Consider the following 26,054-nt stretch of genomic DNA (forward strand, 5'->3'; position numbering starts at 1 on the left):
AAACTTGAAAGTCGTATATACTTCACCATCACAGACACAAACACACCATTAGGCATCTCCCTCCAGTAATATCTGGAGATTTCTTTCTCACAACCAAATGTGTGCTACATGGCAAAACCAAAACATGGCAGTGCAGCTAGAAATAGGGAAAGGATTCCTCTCTCAGCCATTAAAAAGTTTTCCCTCTATTTCCCTTTCTTAATTATTATTACTCTATAAGATCGCAGCTCTAAAGCAACAAAGGAAGGTATTAGCTTAGCTGCTGTGGATTAGCCTATAATCGAGTGCTCACATGAACAGCCCCAAGAGCTGCTTGAAACGTCAGCCAATCAGCAAGCAGCTGCCTGAATCCTGCCTGGTAACAGGCAGCAGACAAAGAGAAGGTCATGGAAACAAGGGGGGGCGGGGGGGGAAGCTGGAATCTAAACAATAGTGCACAGTGTGGTTTGCATAATATCACCGATCTAGAACAGCATTGGCACAGGGTTCCTGGAGTGCACCCAGTGCTAGCCAAAAGCACCACAACCATAAATATTTGCCAAAGCACGAGAACTACATGGAGGAAGTAAAGCCTTTGATCAAGAAAATCAGTGCTCAAATATGCAAGTCTACTTAAAATATATCAAAGTCAAATCAAAGAAAGCAAGGCAGCAAATGGCCAGGAGTATTTTGTTCTAGATGGAGAGTCCCAGACAATGGAAGTGGTGAAGAGAACCTACCTTTGACGTAGCGGTTCATAAAAAGCAGTTTTCAGTTGAAATCCTCTATAGCAATGTTGATATAAATTGTCAGAAATTTAAAAACTATTTTCAAAAAAGAAAAAAAATACCTATTTATGATCTACTCTTACAGAACATGTGCTGAAATAGCGCGCCAATAGTTTGTTTTTCTACCACTAATACAAGTCTATTTATCTGACAATGCAAGATACATGCCACCAGCTTACTGAGATCCACGCACAAATAGTATGTAATAAACAAAACAGAGGACGTGTAAGTGCAAACAATATTCCTTCTAGCACACCACAGCTGATTTGAGTTTTGCTCCCTTTTATGCTAAAATTACGCTAGTGTTGGCTGAACACAGTGAAAGCAGAACGTGCCCTTTTCTTAACAAAAAATTACATCCCCATCCTGCCCTATTTCACCTAGCTCACATACAGCAAAACAAGGTCCACCGTAATTAAAACCATCTTTAGCCTATTTCCCCGCCTCCCCCGTGTTCCACATCCAGCACTGGGGTTCGCGGTTTAAGAAACAAGCGGCGTTCTCCCCCGCAGCAGAGCCCTGTAATTTGCCCAGCGCACCCGAGGGGGAGCCCGCCGCCGTCGCCGCCGCCCCCGCCCCACGGGACGCGCCCGCCCGCGGCCCTCGCCTCGGCACGGCGGGGGAACGGACTCGAGCCCCTGTCCGATTGGCTGGAAGGAGCAGCTGCACGGCAGCCAATCAGAGCGCAGCTCCTTAAATTCCACCCAGCAACAAACCTACGCGAGGCGGCCGGCAAGCAGTCGGCCAGGGCATGACCCGGGAGGAGCAGCCCACGGCGCAAGCGAGCGGGGTTTTCCAAGAACGAAGAGAAAGTTGAGGGTTTTCACAGTTTGAGACCCGGAGCTGCACAAAAGCGCTAACCCATGCGTGTGGCGCACTGGGGGCACGCAGCCGCAATGAAGATTCGGTGCTTAATGTGCAGGAGCATTTTTGGGCTATTTTGAGACTACTGGATTTCTGTGATGTTAAATGCTGAATCGAAAAAACTGCTGAGATCCGACTTGGCTTCACGTAGGGCTGCTGGCGACCTTTCCCTTCGTTAAATACCATGCGGTGCCCGTGCTCTTCTAGTGTCCCAATAGAAGCATCAAAATCGGTGGTTTTTCACAGGCGCGATATGACTTCTGCCTTGAAAGTGGAGGCCATTCTCCCTCACCCTTGCAAGCTGCCTTTTGAAGAACCAGTTCAGTAAAATATTAAGTCCACATGTGTATCTATGCCTAAGCAAAACACCCAAATGGATGGTTATGGGCTTGGTAAACCAGAGTAAATTCACAGTATGGTTTCAAACAGGTTGTATGGTCTTGTGTACTGTACTCGATTGACAACTTCACATACAAACTTGAACTACACTCTCATCACTTTGGTGTCACAGTCAATTAAGCAGTTGTCCTGTGTCTTCTTGACCTCCAGAAGATAATACTGCCTTTGACTTTGGCTCATGAACCTGTTTCTCATACTAAATTAGTGATTTTAGAGCTCCTTTCCCATGAGGCTGCCATGCCTCATGGGAAAAATGGATTCCTCATGGGAAAAAAGGACTATCAGGCCCATTTACACAACTAAGATCTTTCATCTGCTGGTGGCTTTGCAGAATTGTCCTTACATGGTTCATCAGTTTATGCCTTGATAACTACTACACATAAAATATATGCTTTTGACGATGGAAGAATGGAAAACAAGCAAGACACTTTCCTGGACAACTTTTAATTAAAAGACATACTCCAGTTAGCCTTATACAAGCAGCTCAAGTGCCTTCGAAACACCCGTTCTTTAGCACGTAAAGCTTAAGCTCCTTCTCCAAGAAGAGTTTTGTCTTTTTCTTGTAAACTAAATTTTAACAGCCATTTAGGTCATTAAAACAGTAAAACCACCTGAGTGGAACTCAGCCAGAGCAACAGTGGTAGATACTGTGTTTTCTTACTTCCTACAAGTATTAGAGATTTCAACTTTTATCAACAACTCAAAACATAAGCTTTCAATTCAGCTGTGAGATCTCCAAACACTAAACAAGTACTTCTGTTTGAGATATTTTTAACAGCAGAATTCAGGTTTTTTACAGATTTATTTTTTTAGCACAAGCTAAAGCACTAAGGGTATGTTCCTTTCTGCAAAAAATGCATTTAATTAAGTTTTATATGAAAGTTCAATTTGTGCATTATAAGACACATTTGTGGAATGGTTTTATTATACACAGTTTAAATGTTATACTGAAGTTCCATCTTTGGCACAGGATTAACAGTTACCACTATCCATAAATAGGAGGAGCTAGTAATTCCATAGAAGTGGACACTAACTGCCAGAACACCTCTACAATTAAAAATGTATCCAACTTCCGATATTCCAAACTTAAAACCTTAACAATCTAAATTAATTGTTCATGTACATGCAGGCTAAAAAAATGAGAAACTCTGTGAAAAAAATCTTAAAAAAAAGAGGCAAGATGTTCTGTTCATGTTTAGGCTTTTCTATGCACGATAAAATACAGTATTTTTTCCTTTTATAGGTGAAATTTCAAGTGAAAATGCAACCAGCTATAGCTGTGAGAAGGTGTTACTAACGTATGCAGAACTGCATGGGTTTAAAGCAGATCTCTTTACAAGTCTTCTGTTAGATAAAATACAGAGTAACACTAGTCTAATGAAAACATTGATATATTTACCCTTAACATTCGGTGAAGTATTTTCTAAACTAGTTCACCCATTACATATGCAAGTAAGGGCAGTGATGTAACCTAGGCTTTCAACCACTTGCAACTTGGCAACATCAGACTTCAGGGGTGAGCTGTCTGACGCTAACCGTGGTCCCCTGAGGTCACTTCTCAAACACCAGAAGTGAAAAGAAAACTTGCAACAAAAAAGGTGACACTACATTAAAATGCTATTGTTTGTCATGCAGACACGTGCCTGTTAGAAGTTTTTTGCAAATGTTAGATTTTCTCAGTAGCAAAAAAAGCAACGATTTAAAATGGAACTAAAATAGCAGTTGACTAGTTCACTGTGGGAACCTGCTGGTTTTGTAAAGTATCATCAGTATTTCCTCTAGGGAAGATACCCTTTCCCAGGAGGGGCAGCCCACCTGCGGCCCCTCTGGCTTGTTCCATGCTCAGACCAGTCCTTCCACAAAGTCACTGCCCAACTCCCACCCAGCGCATCACCTCGGACTGGTGCAGGCAGGTCTTCGGCATGTGAAGGAAGCAGCCCTTTCATGATTTCGTTTAATTGAAGCCCAGAAGGGATTTTTCATAATCTTTAGGTTGAGGGGCAGGAAGGCTATTCGCCTGTTTTCCACATGAAATGATGAATTTTCGTTCTGTAGGTGTCGGAGGCAGGCCAGCAGGGAGCCCCTGCAGCCATCTTGCCCCCTCCCCAGCTCCCGGGCCAGCCGAGCCGAGCCGAACCTCCCCCGCCTGAGGGCCCGGTACTGCGGGAAATTTGCATACCCGCTCGGGATTGGCTGCGGGAGAGGTGGTTTGCATAAGCCAATCCGCAACCGGCAGGCGGAGCCGCCGCAGGGGCCTGAGCAAATCTGCCCGGCAACCAGCTAAAAATAGACCGGGCGGCCTGGCGCGCCACCGAGACGGGGCGCGACAGAGCGCCCCCCCGACGGTGACGCGGCGCCCGTAGGAGAACGCGCCGTGCGGGGCCTCCTCCGCCCGGCCCGTGCACCCGCGGCGCCGCCGGCGCCACCGCGGAGGGGAGGTGCAGCGGGACAGCCACCCTGCGAACAGGAGGAACGAAGGGACACCCAACCTTCGGGTTCTGTGCCAAAACTGGAGGCGTTACCTGGGGGTCTGGCATGCTTAACTCTCTCAGGTTTTTGTGTCTTTTTTTCTTTAACAGGAAAAAAATTTTCTGAAGTCATTCTCTTTTCAAATCAAAACACAAACTATTATGATCTGCACATTTTCTTCTTTCTCGCCTTCGTTTCTAAACAAGCAGAACAGAAACCATCTTTCTTACTCTCTTCAATATCCCACGTCCGTTTTGGTGACATGAAAATGGAGTCATCCACAACAGATGTCATCCAATTCAACATGGTCTCTTACACCTGAAGCGACAGACTTCTTTTTGGCTCCTGAGTTACCCCTCGGCAAGACACACCTCACCAGTGACACACCTGTACAATTCGTGCACTCGGACTAAAGGCAGTGTGGGATCTGGAAAGGCAAGCAGGCTGAACCAAGACAAGAAACTCCATGAACAGATAAGGCATCTTGAGAATAAAAATTAAATACATAATGGGGTAATTAAAGCACAAACGATTATGTAAATACGTGTTCTATTATGAGTAACTTCAGCAATGACCTACATGTACAGCATTTTACCATTTTCAGCCTACAAAACAGGTATCATCTACACAAGTTTCATTTTCAGTACTAACGAAATGACAGCGTAAACTCTTCTGACTGCAGCAGAAGCAAGTAAAAGAGGTTTCCGCACTTTTCTATCCACCACATCTGTCCCCGGGTTTCTGTTCCATGGAACTGGTTAAAGGCAGGTCAAAGCCAACATAGTGAGATGGGTGAGAACAGCACCCAATACACACAGGACATGTATGGCTGCCTAATCCAGGTCTTTGGCAGCCTGAAAAGCACCATCTGATGCGTAAGGTATACATAAGCACCTCTGGTATGTAAAAATGTATTTTCCACAAGGCCGTTGCAATTATATAAGGAGGGGAGGAAGAAAGGCGGCCAATGCAGATGGTCACAGAGTGACCACTGGCAACAGTTGATAGCTTTTGAATGACTCAACAGAATCACAGAAATTAACCAGAAATCCCAACAGAAAGGTTAAAGTGAAGGAAGAAAAATATCTGAATATATGAAAACTTCAAAATAACATTAGAAGGACCCCACCCCCCAAACCAAAAACCACAAAAAGAGTTTGTGGTAAAAGCTACAATTTACCAAACCTTTACTACCCCTACCTACTGTCAAAACTATTTGTCACAAGCATCCTTCTTTAAGGGAAGGTAGCTTACTCCATAGATGTTAGTTAGCTACTGCTAATAAAATTTTACTAGCAACTGTGCCCCCACTGCCCACCAGACAGTTATTCATTGATCGGAGGCTAAATGTTTTCCAAAAGAAACTAATGTTGGGGAAGGACGGGAACTCAAAAACAAACTTACCAATCTAATAGTCCATTGATTACTAGATACAAGATAAAAATTTAAAAAGCGTGTTTTCAGTGCTGGTAACCCACTGTATTAATACACTAAGAACGGTAATACAGGTAATTCATGTTTTTACAACAATAAGCAGTCACTCCCTAATAAATTTCTATGGCAGTCAATTTCTTATTGTACCAAGCATACAACAGAATAAGATTTATTTACCCTAGTAAAAGTGTACAGTGGCAGATTAAATTGTCTTGGGTCAATGGGAAGACAATTATTTTTTTGTATTTGCTGCTAGGAGAAGATTTGCCACATGTCTCAAAGTTGTAAAGACTTAAGAAAAATTACCCGAGGTGTTACCCAAACTGCACTTTAAACTCAAACGCGTAAGCAACCAGAACATAGATGATTCTTCAACTTAAGCATGCTTAGAACAAGCTCTGCAGACAGATTGCCAGACTGGAATTAATTCTTTGCTAAACTGACCAAGGAACAGGAAACAGAAAGCAGACAAACACAAGGTGTTTTTTTAATGTAGTTCCAATCATGAAAATAAATGTTAAAAACAATAGAACTAGTTTTGAAATAGGTTTTGATGACAAAAAGTAACTGAAATAGTATAGATTCTTGCTGTAGTCTTCCTTTCTAGAACCTTTAGCATACCCCTCTTTTCTCACTATACTTGCTGCATCATCAGTAGACTTATGATCTCACTATACTCTATTTGCCTGAGTTGTTTTGAGACCAAATGCAACATCTTAGATTTAATTCTTACTGTATAAGAGTCTCTCTTTTCTCACTAGTATCTTCTTGCCATGCTTTTAAAATTAAATGCAATTAGGTATAAATTTTGAAATAATGTCACACTATTTCTAAGTGGCACAGTTGTATTTATCTGTATCAGCAGCACCTTAAACAAGCAGCAAAGCACGATATGCCTTATTGATTTCTGAGGTGCTGACTTACACCTAATACCAATACACTCATGTCAATTCAGTTATATACTTGGAAACAAACGTACTTGAACCAGAGGAATGTCCTGAAAGTAATCACTAAGTTGATGGGAAAATCCTTTTGTACTTGGCTCTTAAAAAAAATTAAAAAAAAAATGAAAAAAATTAAAAAGTTATTCTTCCTATCAATGTTTTTGAATGAACATTAGTAACAAAACTGCATCCACTCCACATAAAGTGTGTTGATACTACATTATACAGTACACAGTCACATTTGTGTATGAAGGATAAAATAAACCGAGAATATGACGCAAGCACTGGTGAGGTTGCAAGTGAATTCAGATCAGGGACCTCAGGCACGTTAAAGTTAACTTTTTAGTTTAACCTAGCAAATACAAAACAACCCAGCAAGTTAAAAAAAAAAAAAAAACAACAACAAAAAACCCCTACACCTCAGCCCAGGTCAGCTGTCTGATGCTGTTAACCATGCGGGTGCTTTTAACACTTAAGCCAGCACAAGATGGGCAGAAGGGGTAACAGAGAACAGCTTCAAGACTAGTGTATTGCATACCAGCCTTTCAATACCAACTTACATTACCTGTACAACTACAGCACTGAGCTAGACCAGGGAGCTTAACCTCCAGATACATATTTAGTAGGATCAGTGCTTTGTTAAACTCAGCTCCTTGAACTAGCTGACAAAACAATCACAGGAACACCAGGGCTGCTGCACCAGAACATGCAACAGAACAGCCTTTGGTTTTCCAGGTGGGCATGTATGAGTCAAGGACTTGCTGTAACGGACAGCCAGACCTTCCAGAGGTTGACAAAGCACTACAGGCGTCCCATAAAGTCAGCTTCATCTGGTTATTCAGGCTTTTTAGGGACAGGGCAAGGAGGCTATTCCCACAATGAAATATATTTGATACCTTCAAGTATATGTCATCTTAATTATTTTTAAATGCTCATAACTTCTCTGACATAAAAGCAATAGGTGCAATAATATTTACATATATAATAATATGTAGTTATTTCTTGAAAGCTTCACAAATAAAGTGCTGTAAAGAAGCAGATTAAAGATCTAATTTAACTCCTGGTTTTGGACTGTACTAGATTATACAGTGGTGGAAGGACTCTGAAACACACATTTCTTTTGGACAGAGTATTAAGAAGAAAGGGAGACAGAATTTGCCTCTGCTCTATGGACAATACCAAGTTCCTAATGTGACGTTTTATTTAAATACTTCCAGACTTATGTACTCAATTACAGATAACAAATGTTGATTATACTTAGTATTATGAATTAAATACCATGAATAATAGTACAGAAAATATGGAAATCCATACTACCCCATCGTTTTAAAAACATTTCAGTGAACATCCTGCAGTACGTGCAAACATTTTATTCTCTATTTTAAAAAAGAAAAAAATTATTCGTGGTGGCTCATATAAATATATACACATACTAAGTTTTTTTGCCAACTGACCTAATGGTAATCAAGTAAGTTTAGTATTACTAAACATTACTTTGGTGCTTTAAATTGTACGACAAACTTTATTCCGTAACATTCTCAAGTTTTCCTGCTCACAGGAAGCCAGTTACATGCATTTCAGCTGTAGAAATTTCCTGTGGAAATTCTCTACTCACTAATCTATTTGGATTATCCATTAATTTAGTGACTTGGTCTCTATTTTAAATATACCAGAAAAATGAATTAAAGAAGAGTATAACTCACAGCTGGTTTGGATGGCTCTACTTAATATTCAGCTATCCCAAACAAACACAAAGTGTCACCATCACAAAGTTGAGTATTGCATCAACTAAAAAGGTCACACTGCTGAGAAAAATCCATGTATAGTGTGCCAGAGTATCCTTAAGGGAATATAACTATTGAAGATTGAAATGGCTTAGCCTAAAACTAATTACATCTTACGTAAACATGATTTGAAAAATTCATGTGTCTGCATTTGATAATCAAAGAGAATAATTATTTGTGACAAGGACAGACAGGGAGAAGTAACCCCTGAAGGGGTCACAGATTATCCCAAAACTCGTAAGAAAATTTCTAATCTTTAGCAGAAGTTAACAGTATCGAAACATTTCTCCCCTTCCCCACCCCCCATAATTTTTGGTACAAAGACAGAAAACTGATTTCCCTGGCCCTATTCTTTCCTGAAAATAAAATAAAAAACCAAAACAAAACAAAGCTTGAGAAACCATATTAGGAAAAAAATAAACAGAATAAACCCCCCCAAACGCTAGTTCTGCTTGGCATATACCAAACAATTGGAGTTTTTGCTCATCTAAACCTCTTCACTAAGTATTAAAGACAGCTTACAAGTAATCATTTGTGGTTTTTAATTACATAGTACAGTATGACTTCACAGTAAATACAAATAATAAATGTACCTTCCTGTGCAGCTTATCAGAATTTAGTATCTGGGGATTACAATAACTTGTAGAGATTGTAACTTCCAAGATAATTTGAAAATACACACAACAACAAAGACTCTAATCTAAGCAAACTATAATGTAGCTGTACTAAGTTGCCAAAAGTCACCTACAAATACAGTAATTCAAATTTGATGCACTTTTCCTGTCTCAGGGGAACTAGTATCCAATGACCAATCCGATCATCTGGGGGGACACACTTCAAACAATAACACACAGAAGTAGAGAAGTTTGGAGCACAGCATTCCAAATACACCTACTGGGGAACTAGTTTGGATTAGATGACTCTCTCCTTTTGCTGGTTACCAGCAGTCACAGCTGTCTTCAACCCAGATATCAAATACTGATCTTGAACAAGGTATGCAGAAATTCTGGCACACTTATAATACTGAAATAATTTCCCATAAATATTCTAGATATGATCATTCTGATCTCAACTGATTGCATTCACTCCTTGAATCTCTAAGGAAGAATTTCAAACACTGCAGTACCAAATCTGAAACCAGGCACAGACAATAAATTGTGCATGAATTCAACAGCAATTCAAAAATGCTGTTAAACAGATGAAAATAAATTCTAATATATAAAAAAGCCAATAAAATTTCCCTCCAACAACAATTTTAAACAAAGTTTGTTTACCCTGTTTATCTTTCCTGTCCTTACACACACTTCATTGAGACCAAATGTTTTCCAGACTTAAGATCACTGGAGAAAGAAAAACACGTAGTTCATGCAAGGGAAGTGGAAACATGGTAGGGAGAAGGACAGAAAGAGAGACAGAGAGGAGATAGGAATCTTAATTCTAACTGCATTATGAAAAAATTTAATTATGACCGGAGTGAGCAAGTAGTCAAATTTACTTTTATTATGCTTGGTACTTTATGACTCCTTTGCTAAGAAAGACTTGGCTTATTCCTCTACTGAATGCATATATCTTGCACATATTTTACTGATGGAGAACTGAGCCATAGAAAAAGAATGCTAACTGGCTTACTCAAGATCAGACAAAAAGCCAACCACAACAACAAGAACCCCCCCGCACCACCATTTGCAACTCTCTAGTCTCTCCTACCGTAATTTCATTTATGCCTTGTCTTGATTAAAAATAACAGTAAAACACCAGTAAACTAGTTACTTTCCAAACTCAGTTTGTAAGATCAGGTCTTGCATTAGATTATTCTAAAGAAAACTGCTGTTCTCTGAAAAAAATAAGAGTGACATCTACCCTTTTTTGCCCACATTTATTTACATTTGTAGCCTATTACCACAACCACTTAAGCCTGTGTTTTGAATCTGCACAGTACTCTAAGGTGCTTTGACAAATACAATGAAACTAGGAAGATATTTTATTTGATACAGTTAATGCAAAAAGGACACACAGCAAAGACTGCATTTGGCAACACTCCTGTGCCATTTCTTGATTTGTAAACATCTTGTAGCTGCATATAATAGAAGCCTAAGATGAACAAAATGTTTTCAGAATATTTTACCTTGGCGGGGGGGAGGGGGCAAGGGTAAACTCCTAGGCCTCTAGCACTTAAGCTTTTTTGGAGCCTAGTTCCTAGGCTATCCTACAATTATTGAAGGTTCCTAGTTATTCTACATTACAATTGGTAACATTAACGAACTACTTAGGTTTGCTTTTATTAGCAGCTCTTTCAGAAAGATCAAGCTGATAGCCCACCACTGAGAACAAAAAAAACCCCAGTATACTACACGTGAAAATACAGAAAGATCAACAGTGATGATCATTAGTATCTTTCTGAACACATTTCTCAGTGAGTGAAACCTGTAGTAGAAATAACCTGAAGAACTGATGTCTCTTTTTCCATGATATGCCTGGATAGCTAAACTGAGTCTTCTGTCCCTCAAATAAATTAGTATTTCAGCTGTGCTAAACATAATTGAAGTAACCTGTGCAAGTGCCACCAATGCACAGATTTAATTTTCACTATTGGACAGCATCCTCTCTGGATAGGTCAGTACTAACTGGTTCTAAAGAGAAGCAGTACAAAGATGAGCATAGCGACTCCAAAAGATGCAATGTAAGCATTTACACTTCTATTCTCTGGAACCATCCAGAACAAAAAGGCAAAATGAAAAAGCTTTATTTCCATTGATACCATTGCAGGCTACCTTAAAAATGTGGTTATGTGCAAGAAAAAACAATAAGCAGGCAGAAAAAACATATATGCACACAAAATCAGGAAGTCTTTTCTACATATTTTCACATTAAAAAATAAAACTATGAAAACAGGAGATTGTTCCAGTTCTGCATAACTTATTCTTGCCAATACAGGCTTTGGAATTCTCCCAGAAGAGACAAGAAAGCATCTCCTCTGGCTTGTCCAAAGTTATACATGTGCCAACTGATGAGCTGACTGTTACTAAACAGAAACTATTGTATAAAAGCCCCGCCTCTACCTCAGTAGGAACACCAACTTGAGATTCCTCCTACTTCTATCCAACTAACAATTTTCATAAATCTTGTAGGAACCAACTTCAAGGTTTCTATAACTTTGAAGTTTGGCTGAAATCCGTTGGTGGGTAAAGAAGCATGAAAAGGAAGAACTTTTGTCTCAATATGAAAAAGATTTTTTTTTACAGTGAAAACAAGGATTCACTGGAACAATTTCCCAGGGATGTGGTAAAATCCCCATCACTGGATGCTTTCAAGGTAAGACCAGACAGGGTGCTACATAATCTCATCTAGGCTCCCTTTCCCAAGGAAGGTTAGGCCAAATGATCCTTCGAGGTCCCTTCCAACCTGGGCTATTCTATGAACTTAGCCATAAGACTGATTTTTATGACCAAAAGATCAGCATTAGCTGCCAGATATTAAAAAAAAAAAAAACATCTAAAATGGGACTTTTAAAGGTGGACAGATCACTAGTCCACCAGTCTTCTGAAGGAGTGTTACATCTTCAGCAACAGAGCAGTAACTGCAGAGTTGAAGAGGAACCTTTCAAGCTAAACAATCTTCTACCAATAAACTAAGCCATTAAAAAAAAAGTATTCCTCTGAATGTTATATACATACACACACATATAAAATGTATTTTATATACCTTATATATTTTGTATTTATATCAATATATATGGTTGGAGAAAATGTGATCAGCTGGCTTACAGTGAGAAAAGTCTAAAAGATGGTAATTAGATTGTGAACTTAAGGATCAAGTTTTATTTGCATAGGATTTTAAACACAATTCTTGTATATGGAAGCTGAAAAATACATACAAACAGTATAAGATCAGACTGAAATAAGCAGAAGTGAATTCCAAGTACTTAACTTCCCTTTCTTTGGTCAACCAATACGATTAGAGCTTCATTTTGCATCTTCTTCTTGAATTCATTTTTTGACTGTTTACTATTCTGACATGGTGAGATAAACCATTCCTTCAGTAAATGCTGGTGATAAAAATATAGAGAAATATACTTGAAGACGCTGCAAGGAATATCAATTTTAACAGGATCTTACAAAACTCTTCAGATGCAAATAAAGACAGTGGATTTAATACTTAAGGGTGAAGCAGAAGTAATGAAAAAAAGAAGATAGGCATCAGAATTTGTATTTATGAATACCCTACATTACAAAATCATTGTTTTAAGGGCAAGGTATGCTGCAAGGCTTAAAGATCCCATTTTAGAAGGGGAAGGTTATTTTCAGAAGTCCAGACTAGGGGACACCGAGCAACTGACAGAGACTTTAAAGCGCCTGTCAAAAACACAGCACTTCTTTGGGTGTCTTTTTTTTTTTTTTAAATTCAAATAATTCAAGTGAAAACATCAGGATAAACTTAAAGTGCAAAGCGATGGAATGCATTTTTGATTCAGAACCTCACATCTACAAAACTTGTTGGTTAAAATGAGTACTGTTAGAATTTCCACAAATTTAGACTGTGCTTTCACACATAGGTTTCAACCTTCACATCCCATTTATTCATCTTAGTCTTCCACCTGCAAAATTTCATTTCAGAAGAACATTCAAAACAGTTCACAAGTTGCATAACTAGGAAGCTAGATTTCAAAATATATTTGCACTAGGAAATCTTTAAGTGAAGGAAAGAAAAAATGGAGCTGCTGCCAGTAGGGTTTGCAGAAGTTCTCTAAGAATGCACAATACAGTGAATAAATGCACAGCAGGGAGCATTGTAAGGCACAGAGGATATTGGGGCGGACATAACAAGAAAAAAATAATTGAAAGCAATTTATCCCCAGATACAATGAAATATTTTTTTCTCCCAGTTCTGCTACTATAGACTAGGCACAACTAAACCAGTATAATCCTGCCTCAAATTCTGAAGACAAGTCAAGGAGCAGAAATACAAGAGCTTATTGGTACTACAATACAAAATATAATACCAAAATATCTGTTAGAAAGTGTTGTTTACCACTAGGAAAACATCAACTTGCAAAATCAGTTTTATTGCCAGTTGTTGTTTCCCATCCCTGACAAAGGTAGTTTGAAGATTCACCAGAACAAGGAAGAAATCATTATTAAATTTCATGAGGAAAATTAGCTTCTTTAGACATCCTTCTTCAGACAGGCTCACTTTACAGCAGCAGTGCTGCTGTAAACACTCACTGTATTCATCTGTGGCCACCAGAGACTACCACAGTTGCTAAGCAACATCTCTTAGTTTCATCTCCATTTTGACATTTGCCATTTGGGAGTATTCATTGGAACCTAATGGTCTTTTAATAATCTCCATCTTGTTCCTCTTCTTTTCCAAAGACCTGTAATGCACTGATTGCATAACATCAGATACCAAATGAAAAAGTGAGCTTTTCACAACTGTTTTATGAAATGCAATCAAGTAGATTTTACAGGGACCAATGAGTGCTTTTTCTTTATGTATGGGAATCTGCCTATACAATCCTGTTTTGGTGATCCTCTCCCATAAAGACTTCTTTCCCCAAGTCTGCACACTAAGCCATCAAAAATTGGGGGGGGGGGCGAGAGAGAGGGAAAAGCCTCTTTTCTCCTATGCTTTTCTAAATATCTATGTGTATCTTCTGCAGATAAAATATCTTAGAATATTTGTATGGAGCAAGAAACAGCCATCATAGTGCTGCAGAAACCCCACTCAGTTTCAGCAGCTGTCTTGCCTTTTCTGATTTCTAGTTTCTCCACTTAAGGTAAGCAAGAACAGAAAGTAAAGACTTTCATAGTAACAACAGTAATAAAAAATTCAAACCATAGAGGAGTTAGCATATTATCTAGATTTATTCTACTCTTGGAATACGTACACTTCATAAATGAGATTGCACCCTCTCAGTCAAAGAATATAACACAGGAGCCTATACATGTTGTCCTTCCCTCTTACCAAAAAAGGACCAGTCTAAACAACCTTCAGTGACCCTACCAATATGCAGACATCAAGCAGCAGATTCCACAATGGCAGGAAAAGAAAACAGACTGCAAAAATCCATGCAGTCAGTGTATTTCTGTGGATAATATTGCTATGAGGTAACTGCTCCTTGAGAGACTGCCCACACAGATTGTCATCTAACCCAGAGGGGCTTCCTACCAAACAGTGCCTTACAGGACAGCATCCTATGCCCCACATGGTTACTCTGCACACTTTGAATGTGGTAACAGTATTCAAAAGAGGCAATGACTTTTCCAGAACTCTAGCAGAATAAGCACCACCACTGCTATGCAGCACCATCCTATATAGTTTCATCCATGTTCATACATAGAGTCCCATTCTCATAAACTCTCTCCTGACCTTATTAAGTAGCATTTAAGCATTAAGAAGCATTCCCAATTGTCTTGTAGTAAGGGTTCTGTTATGTGAACTATATGCTGTGACATTTCCCGTTGGGTTGAGGAAGGATTGAAGAAGAAAGAGGAGAGGATGAAATTCTAATAATTAGGTATAAGGTCTTGGGATGAAAACTGTAAATGGCTATATTTTTATGAAATACTAAATAAGTGGAATCATGCAAGCACTTCAGACAACAGCTCTTCAAATCATAGGCTTAAACTGATCAGGGATAAAAGCAAGTGCTTAGTTAACCATTTGAAATAGGAGACAACAAACCTGACTAATCTTACACAGATGTCTCAAGGACACAGTAAAAAAATTTTAGATAAAAGTAATCCAGATATTGCACTTTCTCACCCTGCAATATGAATCTTAGTAAAAAGGAGTCAACTAGAGTTTTGTATCACTATCGAAAATGAAAGTCATAGAAGATTTCGAAGCAGTATGAGATTGACAAAGGAAACACTGTGGAGAAAGAGGGTTTCCATTTTTGTTTCTTATCTAAGTAAGTCTAGTTCAGGACTTACAGTAGAACCTTCTGGGTGATACGCTGCCAGACCACATCAACGAGAGAGACACTGAGAATGAACTGATAAGTTTGTGTGTACAGAAACTGCATGACCAATTTTTAGTCTATTATGACATTTCTTTTGTTTCAGGATCTTCTGTATCGAGAGGCATATGTGAACGTAGTCTTCAAGGAAAGAGATGTTTTAGAGTAATTTCTGGACAACCCCCTGAAAATACCAGTCTTAGAACTCTACCTTGCTTCAAAATCCCATAATGGCTCTGAAAGCACAAGGACTTGGCTCTTCCCTTTTTATGAATATATAAAACCCACTGCTGTTACGCTGTCAGTACCTGAACTCTCTCATGGGAAAGCGGAATTGCCTGGCTGACCAATTAGATGGCCTTACTTCTCAGAGCATTCTTAAGCACCTTCAGGGAAAACAAAATTCCATGATTTTAAAAGATCATATAGCTAGATTGCCCATCTCCACCTGGAAGCATTCTTTCCAAATGCCTTCATAAGGGTGAAGGATAGATATGTTACATGCATTATTTTTTCACCCGTTTGACAAGTGAGGGTTTGACGAGATGCTTGCAGCTGACATTATAACACTGTCTCTGGTCTAGATACAATTCACTCTAAAAAATTTTTTGCATAGAGGTACTTTTGCAGAGGACTTCTGAAGTCTGGCATGCTGCATGCATGCAACAAATCTTATGTATACTTCTGCCAATACCTCTTTATTAAAAAGCTTCCCTTCCGTTAGTCATTTTTATTGCAAATTCTTATTGACACAGGTCCCTTTGAAGACTGGATTTCTGTGATTAGTAAACCATAAAGATCACTAAAATTATTCAAAGAAAGCTGGTTACTTAAAATGGTGATGTCACTTGGATTAACCTTTCAATCACAAGTCTCTATGAACAAAGTGCTCTAGCTGCCAAGTAGCTTGCATTTATCTTTTGTGTTGCAGGATGACCAAATGTCAACAGCCATACCTGTAGCAAAACACTAGTACTAGGAATCTGAAATATTTTTTATGAATTACAGCTTGTTGTTAATATTACAGAGGAACGTGGACTTCTAAAAAAAAGAAAATGAAATTAAAACTGGTAGTCTGAAGCCATCTCTTCTCCATGACCAAGAAAGAATCCATCTTTGTGTTTCCTCAGTTTCTTAGAGAAAGGTCCTTGAAGAAGAAAGTAAAAAAAAAATTATATGCAAAATGTCCTCTTGACAGTCCTCTTGAACACAGTAGGCTGCAGGTTTTCTCAGGCTAGGTTTCTTAGAGGACACAAATGCAAAATAAAAAGGAAGACTGCAGAGATGTTCCATCTGATAAATGAAGACCTCTGCCTTTTAGACTATGAAGCTACAGGCCTCAAATGAGATCAACTTACACTTCCAGAAATATTTATGTCTTAAGAGGTTCTTCACTGATTACCCCAATGAGGCTTGCAGTTATGCAGGATGCAGAAGAAACACTCAAGAAGGCATTCCTGGCTTTAAACTTCATGTCTAGGATGATAGTTTGGGGTTTTTTTTCCCCTATGGAATTATTTTCAAAGACAGCTATCGATCCCAGCTTGCAGTAACTCAACACCATCAACTGTGTGTGGTAGCTGGCAGTGAACTTTTGGACAGAAGAAGTCAGCCATCAACATTTTGTTGATGGCTGACTTTAGGTGAGATCATAGATACTAGCCTAGTGAACTAGAGAAATATATCTAGAGATACGATCCTCCTAGGACCCATGACTCCTTCTACTCAGAAAGAGCGGGTCTAGAGCCACCTCCAATGCCCAAGTTGCATTCCTAAGTGGAAAGGATGGAAGTAAACAAAAGCAAAACACACTTCTTACTGCAAATCTTTAAAAATAAAGACGACAACATTACAAATTCATGAAGCATTGATAGTCTGCATAAAACATCAAACTAGCATTCACAGTAGCATACAGTACCAAAAAAGAGAAAAAAAGGCTGCAAGTTTAGCTTAACCAATATATTATTTGTCAATGAATGTGCCAGAACAGTCCATAAAAAGTTTTTGAGCCTGGACCTAAAAAACAATGGCCAAGCTATAGTGATACTGCCAGCACTTTCAGTAGTGGCTAATACTTGGTCTGTAAAAGACTCCTCCAAACTGCTGTCTGAAGAGCTCAAAATAGCTCTACAAAAAACATCTTTAATTTTACCATTGTGGGAGGGAGAAAAGCAGTTGATGAAGCAACAGTCCAGGAGCACCATAATCACAAACGCAGAAACACATGAAGAATTTATACAGCTATTTTAGACTGCTTGCCTTCCCAAACTCCACAGAAAATTGTATGGAGAAAAATGCATCCACACAGAGTCACTCAGAGCAATCACCTGCAATAAATGTCCATTTTTCTTGTCTAGAAAACTTCCCAACTGCCACCTAGAGTTAGACACCAGAAGCAGACAGTATGAATTTTACTCAGCAAAGCCTCCACTAACAAATGGTATAAAAGCCTCAAAGTAAAGCTCTCTTAAATTTTGATGATTTAAGTTTAGCTGTAATAGCTCAACCTCCAGAACGGTTCTAGTCAGAAACCTTTAATATCAAAAGGAATATTCTAAATGTAGCTCCTCCACAGGCTGACTTTTGCCTGGTAAACCACCAAGCCACAACGTTTGTTTGCTTGCTTCCTGTAAAGAAAGGACTTCAGTTTCACGTTATCCTAAAAACCAAAGGCTAAATTTCTCTTTGAATGACTGAAGACACCAATATACATCCTTTCTTTGCGTGCTGGCACATAACATAGCTGAGCTGTTTCCTGATCATTTTGCAGAGTAACTCCAGACTCTCCTGACAATTCTCTATGTGACCATCTCTCTCCAAGTTTGCATTTTTTACTATAAAACTATCTTATTTATGTACCCAAAAGGTGAATATTAACCAGGTCATATTCATTCATCACCATGGGACCTTCCTGGGGAAGAATTTCTCTAAATAATAGAACACTGAGGAAAGGGTAGCAGAAGCTATTCAACTGGATAACCTCCTGAGAATCCTTCTAATCAATTTTCTTTGGAAGCTGTTACTAGCTGCTTTAAAATCTTGTACAGCTCCAGTGAAAACTGTGTGCATAAGAAACTATTGATCCTTGAAGGGACATTTTAAAAAACTATTTGTTTTGAGAGGACAAATGTTCCCTATACGTTCTATTTTTCTCCCTTGAAATAAGGCAAATTTCTGTGAAGTCTTCCATGAGTATTCAAGACTGAGTGTGCCAGGATAGTGTTAAAAGACACCCCGCATGCACATCTATGAGAAAACTGTTAACAGAACATTCTACTTTATAGTTGTGACATTTTTATTCCAAAAAACACTTCAAAAAGAAGCCATCCAAAAGGATGGCATTAAGATGTTAATCACCAATACTGCCAACCTCCTAAAATGCTCATAGTAGTTCTCCTCAAATGGCAAGGCCTTATAGGTACCGTAATGGGAGTGAACGGTTGTAAAATTGAGTTGACTACAAATACAGAACCCGAGGATTCTTTTCTGGCTTTGAGCCTAGATTAACGATTAAATTTTTCCCCACCTTTTAGCAAATACTGGATTATTAATCTATGCTAGTATTGGTCCAACAAATGAAGTGGTTGTAACAGTAAATGCGGCTATAATAGCATAAATCACAGTAACCCTTGAAAAAAGAAAAACACCACTTTTTTATTGTTTATGAGGTAGTTTGGCAATAGGTCTTCTTTCTGTATCAGCATATCCATCTTACAGAAGGATAAAGAATCTTATTTTGAATGAACGGTATAATTATAATACCTAGCAGTCTTTCATTTTTGCCTGGAAGAAGCCTTCATCCCAAACGTGAAATTTTTTTAATCTAAAAAGAATAATACTGAATAAGGATTCCACCTCAGATTGGATGAGTAGTATGTTTTTCCTCTTTTGTAGAGAGTTCCTTAACTGAAGTTGTTTTGTTGTTTTTTAATACTGAATAGTTTGATAGGGACAACACCTCTCCTGCCAAGTAACTTTCTCTCTGGAACTACATCAGAACTGGAGGTAGTTACACCTTCTGATGGACAGTACTAGGATATTCTCTCCAAAATGCTAATAGAGAGAAACAGATTCTGCTTAGCATGTTTTAGCAAAATCCTCATGACAATGACAGAAAACTGCTTCCTTCGCTGTTTTTCTGAGTTTGTCAATCAGACTTTGATGGATTTTCTCACTCTCCATCTCAGAGTAGTTGAAGAAAGGGACAATCCTTTTTGCTATTCTTTTTGCTGGGACTGCGTATTTTTTGCTTCACAGCAAGATCCAAATTTAATCTTTCCAGATTCTTTTTATTGTGTAGAGCAGAATTTGAGATAGGAGTCCTGACGGCAGGACTCTGGGTTTATCCTTTCAAGCAGTCTTTTTAACTCGAAGGCTTATGCATGTTTGAAATACTGACTTCACAAGGGGCCTCCTAGACACCTCTGCCTGGTTCAGTGGAGATCCTTTGTCACAGAGTGTGTTTAGCCTACAACCAGAGTACCATGAGATACAAAACTAGCCATCAGAGTTCTTTCTCAACTGAGATGAAACTAGGCTGACATTGCTGGCATGACACAACTCTGGTTCACTTTGAAACCGTACAAAGATGATGAAGGTTGGAAGGAAGAGCGAGCAATGAGCTTTAGAGCCTCTTACTCTGTCTCAGAATCCTGTTGGCCAACCTCTTACTGCCACAGTAGCTTCAGAAGAGCTGAGTAACTGTTTCAGTTGGTTCAATTTCTTCCATCTTTCCACTCTTATCCAGCCAAGGAAGAGTCACTTCTCTTTTAAGCAGAAGAGGTTTTACAACAGAGGGTCTCCCAGCCCTTCTTGGAAGATCTTCCTTAAAAAGGTTGAAAAAAAATCCTGCTCCAGGCTGAACTCTTTAGAGGACCTGAGACTTCTCCAAGAAAAAAAAAAAAGGGGGGGGGGGGGCGATCATCTACATGCTCAAATTTAAGAAAAGATAAAATCTAGTTTGCTTCTCTGTTTGTGGCTTTCTTCATCTTCTGCACTGTATTTGAGTAAGCTGAGGAAATGAAAAGGAAGACAGACCTAAGGCAGGAAGCACTTCAACAGAAGTTAGACTTGAAAATAGAAGGGTGTTTATTCAGTCAGACTAAATGACAGCGTGAGAAAGAACCACCTCACATTACACCACAACTTCCACACATTTCTAGAACTTTCTCAGTGTTATTCTACAGAGACATAGCTTTCTGTAAAGCCAACATAATAAGAATACTTTCCAAATTCAGTAAGAGAGATTAGACTCGAACTCCCTCCAAACCAAAAGCAAAACTTTAACACACAAAGATTATGTAATGCCCTTGGAAACAAAGAATTCTTCATTTTTCTCTGTCCTTGTAAAATATGCTCCTTCACTGAAGCCATCAAAACTTCTGTTCTACAATTACCACACGTATTTACAGGATTTTTGACGTTGAAGTAAAGGATCAATGTGCATTTTTGCAGTGACAAATCCTACACACGTTCCTCAGCCCCTCACTTCCACATTATTCTGTTTCTACTATGTTGGCAGAACAGTTTGTGAAACACAGCACAGTGGGCCAGTGAACCAGCTTCCTCCCTAGGAGCCCTTCAGATCAGTTTTCTGATCTAGGTCCTTGCTGTGCCAACATAATGAACAAGATGGCAAAGGCTAGGAACAAATAGCTAGAACCAGGAAGTTAAAAGGGCTGCTTCAGCAGTGTTGATGCAAAATGTTGAAATCACAGCTTAGATTATTTCCAGTTCATTTTCAGTCTTCTCAAGCCATAACTATCAGTGGCTTATGTAGTCTACCATCAGATGATGGGGGGGATGGTGGTGTGGTGGTGGGGTGTGTGTCTACCTATCTATGAAGCTCCTTAAGCTACGCTGTTCTAGATGCATTTTCTATCTTGTATGCCTACATACTCAAAACTCTGAACTCAACTTCTTCCTCCCTGTACATCCAGCTGTGCACCCCCCTTCCCCATGCTCAACAGCAAATGATTTAAAAAAAACCCACGCTTTTGGCTCACCAGGGCAATTTTACTGCCACAAAGATGTCTTAGCTGTTCAACATTATGAGGTATTTAATGATAAACCAAAACTAGCAAAAGTTTTGTCTTGAAGTGTCACTGCAAACCAGAAAAATTCAGAAAGCTGTCAAGCAAGAAAAAAAATCTGTACAGCTGAACAACAGTGAATACACCAGCTGTCCCAAACCAAGCCATCCCAGCTCCATCAGCGACCTCTGTCTTCCTTTAAGACTGCTGGGAAGTCAAATGAAGGCAGAGATGGTAAAAATCTGCATCTCAAGGAATTTCAACTACTGATAAAACTTTTCAAAATAGTTGCAAATTTATGTTTGAAGAAGTCCACAATCACCTCACTGCACCAGTGGAACACTTTCAGAACGCTATATGGGCAGGTTCTGAAAAGAATCATCTGTTCTACCCATCACAGTATTTTCTTTAGACATTTGATATTTAACCTAATTCCAAAGACCTGCCCTGAAAAAACATTTAATGACAGGCACACTCTAGAGAATAGATTCAGCTTTCATTGAACAGAAAAGCTGTGACCATCCTTAACTGATTCACCTCTGCAAGCTTTGGCAAAATAAAATTTTCAACTGAACAGTTCTTGGACAGATGCAATGTTTGTGGGTTTTTTGGTAATGAAAACCAACAGTTGAGAAAACTTCCATAAAGTCTTGGTTCAGCACACATAAAAATTAAGACTCCTCTCACATCAAATATATTTACAGATGCCTCAGCACTTGAAACTAATGCTCAAAAAAAAATTAAGAGAAACCTTCCAAATAAGATTAAGTACTGTGACCAAGAAGAAAATTTAGAATAATTCCTTAGAGATTTCGCTCAGTGAAAACACAATATGAACTACATAAATGCCCACCGTAACTCTCCCTCCCCCTCAAACAAACAGCCACACAAAAAAAAGACTTCATCTAAAGATTTGGACTCAAGCTGCAAAACTGTTAGGGCAGAGACTATGTTTACATCTCACTAAGCCATCACAACTAGAGCAGAGGAAATAGATTGGTTAAATACACAAAAGCAATTCAACAGCATGTAGAGAAGAACTGACCTTTGATAGGCAGACATGTAACACAGCAGTTAATATATATTTTTTTAAACAGTGTGGATAACTCAACTTGCTTTGGCTTACCAAGTAGTTTGAGAAAAATAGAGAAATTATGAGGGATGAGATCTATCACAGCAGCACACCAAAAATTTCATCCTGGAACATACCCTATTATTTTTTTGTCCATTCTGTTGCCAAAAGCTTCCCAGTATCTAAGCTAAGAGAACAAGGCAGAAGTACCAGCAAGCTGATCTACTTTTGAATAAGAAGCATGGTGCTTGTGCCACTCCTGTGATAAGGCAACGAACCCAAATCACCTGTCTGCTGTAAAAAACAATCTGCTCTCCTACATTGACTGAGGATAGCAGGAGCAGGCCTTGCCTCTGGCATTGTCCAGAAAATGCGTGCACCTGCACAGTAACAGGGAACAACTCCATATACGTATCAGAATTACCTTGAAGTAAGGAAATCTGTCTAAAGGCTTGAAATAGATACGTGTGTATGCCTTGGTAACACATGGTTGCCTCTTCGATTCTGGCCGAGGAAGGTGCTACTGACAGTTATGAAACGGGACAAGACAGGCTGAAGCTAATTCTCTCTCATGTGGGAGAGAAAGGCAGTTTCTTTGTGTCTGAAACAGTATCTCATAATCCCCTCCACACCATTTGCTTGGGAGTGACACCTGTCCTTAATCTGACCATCCTAGAGGATATCCTTGAGTGTAACCCTGAAGAACATCTGAAACACGTCTTAAGGCAGGTATCAAAAAACTATATGAGTGTGATCCATTTCTCTGCCTCAAAGTCATACGGGTAGTGGAACAGTCAGAATGCTGCATGGAAGCACCTAAGGAAGTAATGGTCTCTCATGCCATGAACAGAACCCTAAAAAAACCCACAACATTTGGCACCAAAGGGTATTCTGGAAAAGGAACTATTTTGTTCATCAGGCTTCCTTCCCTACTAGAAGTCTCAGTTTCCAGAAAGAGAATCAATAACCAGGCTAGTCTCATGGTTTAACCCCAACCAGCAACTAAGCACCACACAGCCACTCACTCACTTTCCCACCATCCAGTGGGATGGGGGAAAGAATCAGAAGAAAAAAGGTAAAACTCATGGGGTGAGACAAGAAGAACAGTTTAACAGAACAGAAAAAAACCTAATAATGATAATAAGAACAATAATAAAATGATAATAATAACAACAAAAGGATTGGATGGAATATACAAAACAAGTGATGCACAATGCAATTGCTCACCATTCGCCGACCAATGCCCAGTTAGTCCTGCAGCAGCAGTCCCCGCAGGCCAACTGTCCCCAGTTTATATACTGGGCACGATGTCACATGGCATAGAATACCCCTTTGGCCAGTTTGGGTCAGCTGTCCTGGCTGTGTCCCCTCCCAACTTCTTGTGCCCCTCCAGCCTTCTTGCTAGCTGGGCATGAGAAGCTGAAAAATCCTTGACTTTAGACTAAACATTACTTAGCAACAACTGAAAACATCAGTGTGTTATCAATGTTCTTCTCATACTGAATGCAAACCATAACACTATACCAGCTACTAGAAGGAAAATTAATTCTATCCCAGCCAAAACCAGGACTGCTAGGCATAGAGGCAGTCTCACCAAAAATTAAGTCAAAATGCTCAGATCTTGCAAGATCATCTTTTTCTGGAAACCGCTCTCTGCTTTTGAGAATGTGGCTTTTTCAGCTTCTCTGTTCAAGATTTCTTCAAATTTGAGGTTCCATAGGAAGGGCTTTGATTTCTCACAAAGATTCATAATACTGCAAAGTTCATAATCATTCAGGTTATCCAGGCAGTGAAGGTGAGATGAAGCAGACAGCATACATACTGAATTCAGCTCTGAGTAGAGTCAGATACATTCTCAACATCTGTCAGTCTGAGGGGACGTGTGAAGATTTACACTAGATCCAGAGGCAGAGGTACAGTGAAGGCCAAAGGCCTGGAGATTCCAAAGTCTCCATATGCCAAGAGCGGAACTTCACTAGCAAAGATGTACCAGTCTATAAAAGCAGTGAAGCACTGAAAGCAAAAAAGGGAGAGAACAAAACAGAAGCGTTTGGGACAAGAATGTAGTTGCAACAAATCCTCTACGCCTTGCTCGACAACTGGAGTTTCAGGGCAAGGTCTGCCTCTCTCCTAGCAGGACAACACATGTGTATCCCCATGGATACATATGGCTTTGGCCAAAAAAAGCTGCCAAATTACTGTTCCTCTCAATCACATAAAATTGCAGGGGGGGTGGGGACAACCCCAAAATAAAACTTTGGGATTACTCTAATACTTGTTTTCTACCCATAGTACACATGTGTTTGTGTGTGCATGCACAGGCACAATGACAGATCATGAAGGAGGATGTGTCATTACCTTTAGCACAAGATACTATGATCTGGAGAATAAAGCACCAGACTGGTGCTGAAGATGATGTTGTTTACATTTCAGTTCCACTACTGATCAAAAATTTAGCCCTGTCAATTCTGCATTATGCCCTGCCCCAGTTTTTCTTGACTGTAAAGTGAGATACAGAGATGAGTATTTTTCTGCAAACTCTACTGCCAAAGGTCAGGAATAGCAACAAAGGGATCTAGAAGAGTCTTGCCTCTTGCATTTTCTTAGGAAAAAAGCTTCAGCTAGCCAGCAGGTGCAAGTGAAAGATTCAGTAACACATGTAAGTAAATACAAAAGCAAATAAATTTATTTTTTATAGACAGCTTTTATCCAGTTTATGCTTTTTTAAGACGACAATACATTTCAACTTCACAATGGATACAGAATGTATTTCATAATCTTAAAATCTACACCTCACAAGATCATTGCTTTTCAAGTAAGATAAAGAATGAGAGAAAGATTTCTAATACATCTGAAAATACACTTCATACAATTTTGGAACAAAACCACATGAAATATTTTTCTTGTAAGATTACTCAGTATTATTTGAGGGAAAAAGTAAGGTTAGATGACTGTCAAATTATGACTTCCTATGATCCGGCATGATTTTCTGTGAAGCTTAACATTGATTCTGAATATCCTGGGTTTAATTCTTGATCTTAGGGCCATTATAACACTGTGCAAGACATACTTTACTAAGTAAAGGACTTCCCCATTATTTATGAATGTTATTCAGATATTGAATTCATTTTGAAGGGTGGAAGTTTTCATTAATATATTCATTACTTCTAAGAAAATTCCACAACTTACAAGTTCATTCCAAATGCCGCTGTTTGTGTAGTCTTTTTTTCAGAAGGATATTGAAATAAGCATGACCAAAACCCCCAAATAACCAAAGCAAAAAGATCTAGTTCAGTGCTTCAGCATTTTTGCTGAGGATTAGAATGCT

The 26,054-nt window shown here is 39.1% G+C and overlaps 1 protein-coding gene across 10 annotated transcripts in view; it reads right to left on the minus strand.

Moving 5' to 3' along the window:
• ATF7IP (activating transcription factor 7 interacting protein) overlaps positions 1–26,054 on the minus strand; it is a 108,389-nt gene that overhangs the window by 55,993 nt on the left and 26,342 nt on the right. The window contains exon 1 of one of the 10 annotated variants that reach the window (XM_069773790.1): positions 23,954–24,239. The exons of 8 other annotated variants lie outside the window; for them this stretch is intronic. The gene's annotated coding sequence lies outside the window, so the exon portion shown is untranslated. Of the gene's footprint in view, positions 1–719; positions 1,279–23,953; positions 24,240–26,054 lie in introns of those variants that run through there. One more of the 10 variants, XM_069773791.1, reaches the window with a different exon arrangement.

The sequence above is a fragment of the Haliaeetus albicilla genome, chromosome 28, assembly GCF_947461875.1.
Source record: "Haliaeetus albicilla chromosome 28, bHalAlb1.1, whole genome shotgun sequence".
Classification (NCBI taxonomy): domain Eukaryota; kingdom Metazoa; phylum Chordata; class Aves; order Accipitriformes; family Accipitridae; genus Haliaeetus; species Haliaeetus albicilla.